Here is a 12,096-nt window from a genome sequence, read left to right as displayed (position 1 = left end):
CTCCAGGTGAGGCCACGCCAATTGCTCTTCAGGTCTAGGATTTTGTCCTCCGGATTTAGAAGAGTTGTCGGGTATCAATCACTTCAAATATGAGCCACCAGAAGATCGTCTGACAACCGTTTGGAGAGCCTTGAGTAGTGGTGTTGAGCGTACACTCAACAATTAGCATTCCCACTATGCTGCCTAACATGGAGAAACGTGCAGCCACACCCTGACAATGTCAGAGGTATGTTCCCCATAAAGTCGTTAAACAACTTTCTGCAATAGGCTCTGTGCAATCCGCCTGGGTCATAGTCTTTATTTAGTGCATCCCTTTTTGTATTAATTTAACATTAATATCCCAATAATGGGGAAATTTGTATTAATAATACATGATTGACATTAATGACCCCAACCTCTATAAATAGGGTTGGGTGTCTTCTTGTGAAGGGTCCAAATTTTAGAGAGAGAGAAACTCTGTAACTTAGTGCAATATATACACTACCTGAGAACCACCATTGAAGCTTGCTAAAACAAGCTTCAAGCTCACTAAATACCAGAGACTCATGGACCGGGGCTCTTTATAGCCTGAACCACATAAAATCCTTGTGTTCTTTTCCATTATTTTCTTTAAACTCTCAGAATAGGTTAATAGCGAAAAAGGCAGTCAACATTTTGGTGTTTTCGTTGAGAGATTGAAGAAAGCTTGAAGAACATAGTCATGGTGACCACTCGGATAAACACACCAGATGATACAGCTCCTCCCGCCGGAGTTAAGGGAGGAGAAACCAGTCATCCACCACCGCATGACCTCCCTGAGATGGTGGAAGACTACGACAAAAACACTGAATACAACGGCGTAGACGATGGAGGCGACGACTAGCATTATGAGAAGGAATATCCTCAATGCATGGACGCAGAGGAGACACTATATGTGTTAGTGCTCCATGACCAGGTGGCCACTCAGCAGTAGAAAATCGACACCCAATAGGGTAATATTGTTGCCCTACAGGAGAAGGTTAACGCCATGGAGGCTACTTTAGCGGCCCAAGGACTGCGAGTGGACCCCCATGGAAAAGTACTAGCTAGGCAGCCATCTGGTGAGTTACTTGGGCACCCATTTGGAATGCCACTTGTCGAACTAGCCGGTGTGCCTCCTGAGCACCCGCCTGATCTGGCGCGATATCCGCCAGCTGGCGTGCCCCCTGTGCACCCAGCTGGAGTTAGAACCCCACTTGTGCCACAAGATCGTGGAAAAGGTAAGGTCGACGACAACCCTACTCCTAAGTGAAAGAAGGCTCGTCAGACCCCCAAAGACAACCAGGCCCCAAGGAAAACTAGTAGGGATAAAGGCCTAGGTGCCCGAGGACACTGCCAGGACGTCAATGCCCATGGAGCCCAGGGCATTCCGCCCAAGCACGCCAATACGGATCACGCGAGGCCTAGAGGTGGTGTCCCCCTAGCACCTCCCCATCACCACAGGAACAATGGCCAAAGAGCCACAAGCAAAACATCTCCGTTAACTGAGAACGTGGTATCAACATCTCAGTTAATAATGAAAATATTGAGTCTGACGGGGAAATAGAAGTAGCATACCCCGAGGGAAGTGGTGCATTCTAAGGTCAAACTGACCTACGAGATGACCTGAATGCTTGTAGAGGTAACAAGGCTCCTAGACGCGAACCGAGAGGAAGGACTAACTAGACCTCCGAGACAGTCTCAACTCCCATAAGAGAGATAACCCGACACAAAGTGCCAACCAAGATCGCGCCCCCTCGTGCGGAGATAGAGATCTTGAAGAGGATTGTTGTAATAATTTCAATGTGCAAGTATACACAATCGTATGATGAGTAATAATAGAGATAAGTAGAGTATCATCACACAGAGATTGTTATTAACTACCAATAGTTAACTTCCCAATTCTATTTGGCAAATAAAACTTAGATTCAAGAATATCAAGAACAGAAACATGAATCAACAAAACTAACAATTAACAAATAACAAAAACAAATGAAAGCAAAATTAATTCAATGCATGAAAACATAGGGTATTTAATTTTCATCATCTATCCACTTTATTACTTCATCAATACAATTTCACTATTCTTTCTCTTATTGTGATAGAATATTTACTAATACAATCTATATTCTTATTAAGATATATAAATCTCTCAACCTATATGTGAATCTCTTAAATCTCTGTGATAAATTCTAAACATAAGGCAAGCATTAAGAATAGAAATCCTAAAAGCTACACAAACCATATAGGTATTCAACTATAGCATATTTAACTCTCATCTCTCATATTTTGAATTAAATTCATAAGTAATGCAAATAACGACTTCAAACTATTTACATTCATTAAGCACAAATTGAATAGATCAAAATGAAGAAAAATGAATCATAGAAATTGCATTAACTAATAATAAAGTATCGAGAGACTACATTAAAACCCTATAAAATAAAATTGGTTCATAACTAAATTCATAACATCCATTAATTCATAAGAAAACATAAGAAAAATAAATTAAAGAAGAAAATAAGAAGAACTCTTGATGAATTCCTCAATCTTAATCTCCAAGTTCCTCTTGTTCTTCAGCAGCCATAAGTGATTTGAATCACTCAAAATTAAAATTTTATAGTAACCCTAGCGATTCCTTGTGAAAAGACCATTTTGCCACATAAAAATATGATTTCCGTACGCTGTACGAACTCAAGCATCGTGGCTCAGAAATCAAGTGTCGTAGCCTGCCTGTAACACCCTGGTTACTCCAAGACCATTACTGTGAACTTTGAACTGTGCTTAACTCGCTAATCGAGTCATTTGGTTATAAATGTGCATCTAGGTGTTATTACTAGGCTAAGGTGAAAAATCTCGATCAAAAGGAAATGATATATTTTATTTAAAACATAAAACTGTACATGGGCCCATAAAAATGTTTACAAGCTATTTACAATCCAAAATGTCATTACAGTACAAAAGTTACAACTCGCTGACCTAAGCGGCAAAAATAGGGTTAACCCCAAGTTACTCTGAGAAACACCTTGGCCGTGGTGGTCAAGCGGCCGCATATGTACACATCGCCACCTAAGTTCTCCACGTTAGGCTGGGTGAGCTTTTCTTTCCCTTTACCTGCACCACATAACACCCGTGAGCCAAGGCTCAGCAAGAAAACTCATTACTGCATGTATACAATATCAAATGATGATTATGATAATCAACTGGGCTTATAGCCCTAAACAGATGAGTGAATATCACTTCAAGATTCTAATAACCATGTTGGGGCTTGTAGCCCTAATTAGATAATATCAAGATTCTGATAATCATACTGGGGCGTGTAGCCCTAACCAGATGAGTGACTGATGAGTAAGTCACTAACTTAAACCAGATGAGTGACTGATGAGTAAGTCACTAACTTGAACCAGATGAGTGATTGATGAGTGAGTCACTAACTTGGGCTCTTTACCCTTAGCCATGTGACGATGTAGTAACTTGGGCCTTCTGGCCCTGGCTCTAAGTAACTATCCATTAGACTAGACAAGCGCTTTTTTGTTTTTCATCGAACTTAAGGTCGGTCAAGCTTTTCATGCTCATGACGATAATGCTTATGTTGATTAGATCTAATCTTTTCGGCTTGCGTTAAACACGCTAATACAGTTCTTGACTCATAAGCCAATACCATACGACAAGTGCTCAGTACTGCTGCCGAACTTGACTAATAAGTCACAGCTTCACAGTCAATACTGGCACCATTGTCGATTCCTGACTCATAGGTCAGTGCCATTCACAGATAAGCAAGATTACTAAGCATTTAATATGCAATCAATGTCCACATATATATCACTCAACATGCCTCAATAATAACCATGCATGTCACATATGGAGTGCAGTTTTCTTACCTATGGTTCGAGTGTGAAACAAGTTAGAAACGACCCTTGAGAACGATTAATCCCTTGATCCCTTAGCGGTCACCTAGTCATAACCAAATATGGGATTCCATCAATAAAATCAACAATAAAAGGTTTATAATCTAAAACCTCGCTCCCGGGACCTCAAATCCTACTAACATGGTTAGTAAATTTGATCCCGAGCCTTAAGAATTGAAATCCCAAGCCTAAAACCTTGAAAACCCTTCTTAGCTCAAATAGGAAGGGTGAGTCGCGACTTGGCTAAGTTGGTCGCAACTTGCCCTCAAATAGAGAGCACCACCAAGAAGAGCTAGGGGTGGGTCGTGACTTGACCCATGCTGGGTCACGGCGCGCCTCCCCCACTGAGCCCAGGGAGCCTCTGACTTGGATCCAAGTCACGACTTGGCCTAGTGAGTCGCGACTTGACCCCCACGAACCCAGCACCCCTACCATTTTCTCCATTAAAACCAGCCAAGAACCTCAATCAAAACTCCATTAAACCAACCCAAAATCAAAACTAACAATCAACACAACATATCCACTAGTTTAACCACAAAACCCAAGCTTTAAACTAATTAAAATCACCTCAAATAACCACTTCTATAATCAAAACTTTAAACTCAAAAAGCTAACTCAAAACAGAGCAAAACCAGAAAATTCATGGCTGAATCCTTACCTTAAACTTAGTTTTGCTTTCCCTTCATGGCTGAACATTATCCTAAAACCTCAAGCCTTAACTCCCAAGCTTGAACCCTCAAATGAGCTTCAAAAATCCAACCTAGAAGAAGAAGAGGAGATGATCGTGGGAGTGGAAGAAGAGTACCCTGTTTTCGGTTTTGTTTTTCTACAACCTTCCTTAGTTACATATAACCCTTGGTCAAATGACCAAAATGCCCCCAAGCTTAATTTATTTCCTCAACAGCCCCCAAGGGCAAAATCGTCCTTTCCCGTCTAATCTCATTAAACATAATTAATGTCCTCAAATTCCCAATATTCCCAATATTCTCAAATAATTAATAAATCAACTCCCATTACCCTTTTATTCTCGGTAATGTTATAATCACCAAATTACCTCGAGACTCACCCCGAGCCCCGAAATCAACCCCGTTATGACCAAACCACTAACTACTATTCAAAGATCGTCTCATGCGGAATAGCTAGAAAAAATCCACATTATAATGTGGCCTCATCAATAATTCACCAACATACATGAAAATATACAATTATGCCCTCAACAGGCCAAATTACCAAAATGCCCTTATAATGAAATGTGGACCGACATGCATGCATTTATCATCATATAATAATATAATTCACATAAACATGCATATAATCATTTAATAGCATAATAAATCAATTATGGTTCTCCCGACCTACTAATCCGACCATTAAACCTCATTAGGGATTTTGGGGCATTACACTGCCTCTAGATGCCCAAACTCGGCTTGCCTCTGACTTCTCAAGTGTCGCGGCCCCACTTTCAAGCATCGCGACTCTATTTCAACAATTATTGCACGCACCACGACTCTAATTCAAGGGTCGCAACCCTTCCATTTCTAGAATAAAACAGCCTCTCTCACTTTGCATGCACCGTAGCTCTATTTACAAGCGTCGCGACCCTATTGCCCAGTATTTTTAAATCACATTTTGAACTCCATTTTCACTTTTGTGGTCTCTCTAGACATCCATGAGCAACTAGTCATCAAACTATATGCAGAAACGACTGAAATCATCCTCAATTTACCACACTTCACACCACATCCACTCCATCCCTTGATTAATTCTAAGTCTTGAAAATACACACCAACGCAAGCATAATACTGCACCAAACCACCTTAAAGATTAAAAACACACCCTAAAATACACTCTAAAATCATACTAAAATAGGCCTAACAAGGATAATGCTCAGAATGGCTTGAAGAGAAGGTCGTGACTCCGACTTAGAGGATGAGGATGGGGATGGGGAGCCAAATGCTCCTCACATTGTGGAAGCCTTGTTACCACTAGGCTTTAAGATGCATGCCATCACATCTTATGATGGCAGCACGGATCCCACTGACCACCTTTTGAAGTTCAATAGGTTGATGTCGCTGCATTGCGTCTCCAAAGACACCAAGTGTCATGTGTCCCTATTAACCTTGACGGGACCAACAAATAAATGGTTCAAGAAACACAAGCCAGGATCCTTTTATTCATGGCACCAACTGTCATCTTCATTCCGAAAACAATTCATAGCTGCTCGAAAGCTGAGTTTTGAGATCAACGCTTTGGCCAACATAAAGCAGGGACCCTTCGAGACCCTCAAAGCATACATCGAGCACTTCAAGGAGGAAGCTGTGAAGACTAAGATGGTCAACGATGGCCAGCAGTTGATGGCCTTGCAAGCTGGCATCCGCGTGGGGTCCTTGTTATGGGATGACCTGTAGGAAATACATATTACAGAATCTTTGTTTATTTTCATGCAATTTACATATTATCAAACAAACATGCAAGTTCCTAGAACATGCCCCTATGAAATTGATACAAATATAGAGTAAAGTAAAAATTTACATTACGCAATGGAACTTGAACAACTCCATCCTTCAATCTCTCTAACCCTTGATTATTTTATGTAGCAGAGTATTACCAAGAGATTAAACTAGATCAGCAACACAATCTTCCTCACAAAGCCTTTTTATCAACCTAGAACTAGTGTGAGCCGGTTCTCAACACATGAGATAGTGATCTAGAAGAGAAGAAGTGATAGTGGCACTACTACAAAAAAGGTTTTTTAGGACTCGTGGGGCGCGAGTCCTCTATTTGAGAGCCTTAAATGCGAGTCCTAAAAAATCCCGTTGAGTGCCTTTAAGTAAGTTTTAGGGCTCTCTTCGCGAGTCCAAAAAAATCTCGTTGAGTACCTTTAAGTAAGTTTTTAGGGCTCTCTTTGCGAGTCCTAAAAGAATATTTTTAGGACTCGCAATATGTGTCCTAAAAGATCCTGTTGAGTGTCTTTAAATTAAGATTTTATGACTTGCTTTGCATGCCCTTAAAAGTTAATTTCTATTTTTAAAAAATGTAGCTACATTTTTAATTTTAATTTAAAAAATATATCCCATTTAGAATCCAAAATGTATTATATATGTTAGATTTCTAAAAATTCAAAAGAAAATACTAAAAAAAGGCCAATTTAAAAAAAAAAAAAATTAATATCTCATTAACATGTATTGTAAGCTAGCTTATACCATCTTTCAACATTTATCAATAAAAAAAAAATACATAAAAAAAACTCAAACCACCTCTAAGTCATAATAACAATCTAAATATTTCAATATGATACTCTATTGATGGATCTTACAAATAATGTCACTCTAAAGTTGTTCTAATTTTACATTATTCATAAAAGGATAAACCAAATGGTGTATGAGAAGTGTGTGTGAAGCTTGTCCCCTCAACAAAAAACATTGGACTACAATAAATATAATCTTGGAAGTTCTCCTTAGCTGTCCAGTACTAGAAATGTAAGAAAAGAAAAAGTCTATGAAATGCACTAAATCAAAGTGAACAAAAAGATATTTCATAATAAGCATATTGAGCTTTTGAACATCAATGACCTAGAAAAATTATAACTTCAACTTTTGAAATGTCAAAAAAGGACGTAAGCAGGCAGTAGGATGCTTAGAAATCTTGTGACTCAATACTCAAATTGGAGATGAGAATGGTATCTAACATACCTGCTCAGTCAAAATCTTGATCATAATAATATATGCATATATATATAAGATAACATATACCACTTTAATTTAATTGGGATTGAAGTTAAACAACTACTGAACATCATAGGCATACTCATTTTTTAACATCGTAGGCCTAGAAATAATATACAAATTTAAATTCAACATTTAAAATCATATAAAGTTACATACTAATTTTTATTTTTGGCTGAATGTGACCCTGCCCAAAGATAGGGTTGCCAAACTAACATTTCTGAAAACATAAAGTGAGAAAATGGCAGTCTATAAGCTAAACTAACGCAACAATTGCAAGAAGACATAAAGACAATTTATGAAGTGAGCTAAAACAAACTAATCTATGATCCTAGACAAAAACAAAAATAGGGTAATAAAGAAGTAAAAAACATAGATAATAGTCTCAAAAGGCCACTTGGTATGTCCCCCCCAAAAAAATATATACAATGTTGACTAACAAAATCCAAAATTACTGCAATATTGATGCGACTAAAACACACTTTATATCTGCTTCCCAACATTGGAAAAATGTATATGATAGAAAATGAAAAATACATTTTGCAGCACTTAATTGATCATTATCCAAAACAATAACAATAACAAAATATGGCCTAATAATGACTATAGCATACTCATTTTTAAACTTAAATGCTCAGACAAAGAATAAATAATTAATTAAATAAACTACTGAAATTACCAAAACTAAAGCATGAGGTCATTAACCAAAATGTTTATAAGCTTAGTTTTCAGTAAACAAAAAACAATCTCGTGATAAATCCCATTCCAAACTCCTTTGTAATTATAAGTATAATATATATCAATATAAATTATATAAGAATAGTGTTCTACTTGGGGCGAGAATAAATCACAAACAATTTTCATTGGAATAAGCTTGTTTTATCACTGACAATTCAGAGACTTTAAAATACAATGGGAATATTAACTATTATTTCTAATTCTTAGGTATTTTCTTTAAAAAATAGGACACTAACGACTAATGAAGACTAAGCATACAAAAGCTTATAAAAAATTAAGTACTAATTTGTTGACCCATACTTAAGCAAGCAAACTTGTTGACACATATTAACGAAAACTCTTAATACAAGTACTTCGGCATTATCATGGACACTCTCTGAGATTACCATGGCTTATTAAAGAGCAATAACACCATACCAAAAAAATATTTTTATCAATTGCAAACATTGGTAAAAAGTTAGGGAAAAAAAGTTAAGAAATAGAACATACAAGCACATATAAAGAACCAAATCAAATAAAAAAAGAAATCTTATATCACAAAACTGACACAGCTACGATGATACAAAACATTACTAACAATACTTATTAATTAAGTCAATCACGACTACAAAACTTAAAAAATACCAAAAATCATACAAACTATATAAATGCAATTATAAGGTTCAAACTTGACATGGTACTGCTTCCATTTTTAGTTTTTAGTATTCAAAATAAATTTGTTTATATCTATACCCATATATACTTAAATAACATTAGACAATTTTTTTTATATGTTTTCCAAGTCAAAATTATATGCAAATCACATAAGGTTAACAATTAAAACAAAATAAATAAATAATAGCGCTATTTGGTCTATGACATGGCAGTAGATCATAATTAATTAACAAACTACATGTATATAATAGGACAATAAGTCTTCATCAGAAATTCATTGGGTAAAATACAAACTACATTTAGTATTCCCTTGTATAATTAAGAAGACTATAAGCATATATATATATATATATAACTAATTACAAAGTGAGACTCTAAACTCTCTTTCTACTCATTAGAATTTCAAACTTGTCCTCAAATTCAGTCAAGTGTGACAAAGACGTAAACACAATTATTCCAGTCTTATATCAGGTAGACAATTATTCAAACACTTTATGTGTGCCCCTATATGACAACACCTATCTACACAACTAAAAAACAAGATTGAAGGTCACCAAAATCATTTAGCCTAAAACGAAAAAAATAATAGGAATAAATAAATCTTCAGCTTGAGCCAACATATATAGGTATATAAGTGTGTGTGTGTATTTTCCTTATCAATTCCAAGAACATAAAGGAAAAACCGGTGCTCTGTAAAATGAAAAAATAATTTATCCTAAAAGAACTGATAAACAAAACCATATTGAACACACTGCCAATAGAAGAAATAATGAAGATGAAACCAACATCAATTTGTTTTTCAAAATTTTCTAACAAAATGACTTATATACACTATGCAAAAAAACACAATGGTTCAAAATAATGAATAACTCTTTCTTTGATCACATATGTATATACACACACATGCACATACGCAGACATATATAAACACTCGCCCACATTTATTCGAAAGTCGGAGAAACCACTACACACAAATCATTTCCCAGTCCTATTTCTTAATTCATTCAAACACCAAATATGAATGAAAACAAAATTAAATCCAAAATTTATAAAACACAAATAAATCCATTTCAATCAATTACTTTAACTCAAATCAATCCAATCCAAGAATGAGTAAAAATGATACCCATTTCAATTCCCCTAAATTCAAAAACCGAAACTTGAAACACAAACAATGAACAGAACGAGACAAACAATACAAACCCAACAACATAATAGAAATCAACTACTATTGGTTGTCGAAAAGGGAAAAAAATAATAGAACACCAAAAAAAGTAGTAAGTTTCAGTGATACCACAAACCTAGAATCTCTCTCGGTCGCTCAAGGCTCGGCGTCGATGGTTTTGTTCATGTCACTCGGGCAGTTTTGTTGTTAAAGGGTGGCCTGAATGAGTCTAGTTCACGCAAAGAGAAGGATGGACTGAAGCTTTTGGGGCCTAGTTCGCGTGGGGAGAAGGGTGGCCTAAAGCTTTTGGGGTCAGGTTTACGTCAGGGAGAAAGCTCGCCTGAAGTTTTGGGGTCTGGTTCGCGTAGAGCCCCGTCGCAGTCTCCATCGAGCCTCCCGCGCCAGCCACCTGCAAGAGAAAAGGGTGGGACAAAGAGAGAGAGAGAGAGAGAGAGAGAGAGAGAGAGAAGGAGCTGAGAGGTTAGATGTGAGGGATATTGAAAGGTTAGATGTGAGGGAGAGGGAGATTGAGAGGTAAGAATGAGAAAAGGGTGTGGCTGAGAGGAATAGGATGAGAAACAAATGAACCCTAATCCCTAAAGCCCCAATCCGAAAATATATTGTATATTTTATCCCTTTCTAATTAAAAAAATGATTTTAATTAATTAATAAGTGATTTTTAGGTATTTTTTTAATTAATATTTCCTTATTTAATTAATTAATAAAAACTTATTTTTAATTATTAATTAATAATTTTCTTAAGAATTTATTTATTTATTATATTTTTTAGGCCCCACTTTGAGTGTCATCAATACTCTTTTAGGACACTCAAAGTGTGCCCTTAAAATTCCAAAATGACTCAAATTTCTTCATTTTGTTTTAGGACTCACATCAGTAATTAGGATTCGTACTACGTGTCCTAAAAAATATTTTTTAAGGACTCTCACTGAGTGTCCTAAAAATTCTATGAGCTATTTTTAGGACTCGCATTTAGGTGAGTGTCCTTAAAAAGTGTCCTAAAAGCCAAATTTTGTAGTAGTGTGGCTAAGAAATGATTAGATTGTTTAGGTTTTCACTTACCCAACGAATCAACTGAGAGTGACTTTTTTAAAACCCTAGATATCATATTCCTTATATAGGCAACTTAATGGGCTTCATTTAAAATTAAATTAATTAAAAATAATAAATAAAAATAAAAGCCTTGGTCTCCCACAAATGGACTTGGGCCCAATTTCTTTGTTTTAAATTTAAATCCCAATTTGGCCTAAATTCAAAACCTTTTATTTATTTTATTTTTTTAATTAATTAAATCCTTATTCAAATTAACTAATTAAAATTTAAAACTTGATTTAATATTATTTATTTATATTGAAACCAATTTATCAATATTAATAAATTTTCCCAAAAATTCTCTTTTATTCTCTAAATCTCATATCTCTGTAAGATTTTCCAAAAATTGACCTAGTCAACTTAAAAAATCCTAATTGATATTAAATCAATTAATTGAGTCATTCTAGATGATTTACTCAAAGGTGATGCGGGGATTATGGATCCATAAAATCAAGCTCCAATAACTTACCATGAATCTATTTACGAATAATTTGACTACTTTATTAATTCCTTGTGACTCCACTATAAACTTGGAATTGAACTCTTGAATTCATAGAACGTATTTTCCAAACCATAAATACGTTATCCATCATTATAACAATTACAGTCAGCCAATCCTCAATCAATGACTTACTAATGAGCCGGGTGCAAATTACCGATGTACCCCTCATTTGTATTTTATCCTTAACTCCCACTAAGTCCCTTGTAAATGATAAATCTATGAACTTAATCATAGATATGGCGCTCAATTATTTACCCTTTTAGACTAAGCTACTAAGGAAATCATCTTTTCACCTCT

At 35.9% G+C, this 12,096-nt stretch overlaps 1 long non-coding RNA gene across 1 annotated transcript; it reads right to left on the bottom strand.

Annotated features, from left to right (window-relative positions):
- Nucleotides 1-2,853: 2,853 nt before the first annotated feature.
- LOC133817539 (uncharacterized) lies at nucleotides 2,854-10,766 on the bottom strand. Its single transcript, XR_009885579.1, has 2 exons — nucleotides 10,324-10,766; nucleotides 2,854-3,111 (listed from the first exon to the last, which is right to left on the bottom strand). It is a non-coding gene; the product is annotated as an uncharacterized LOC133817539 (long non-coding RNA).
- Between the last annotated feature and the right edge of the window lie 1,330 nt (nucleotides 10,767-12,096).

The sequence above is a fragment of the Humulus lupulus genome, chromosome 2 (assembly GCF_963169125.1).
Source record: "Humulus lupulus chromosome 2, drHumLupu1.1, whole genome shotgun sequence".
NCBI lineage: Eukaryota > Viridiplantae > Streptophyta > Magnoliopsida > Rosales > Cannabaceae > Humulus > Humulus lupulus.
Note: the sequence above shows the minus strand (reverse complement) of the source record. Positions and strands in the feature narration are given on the sequence as shown.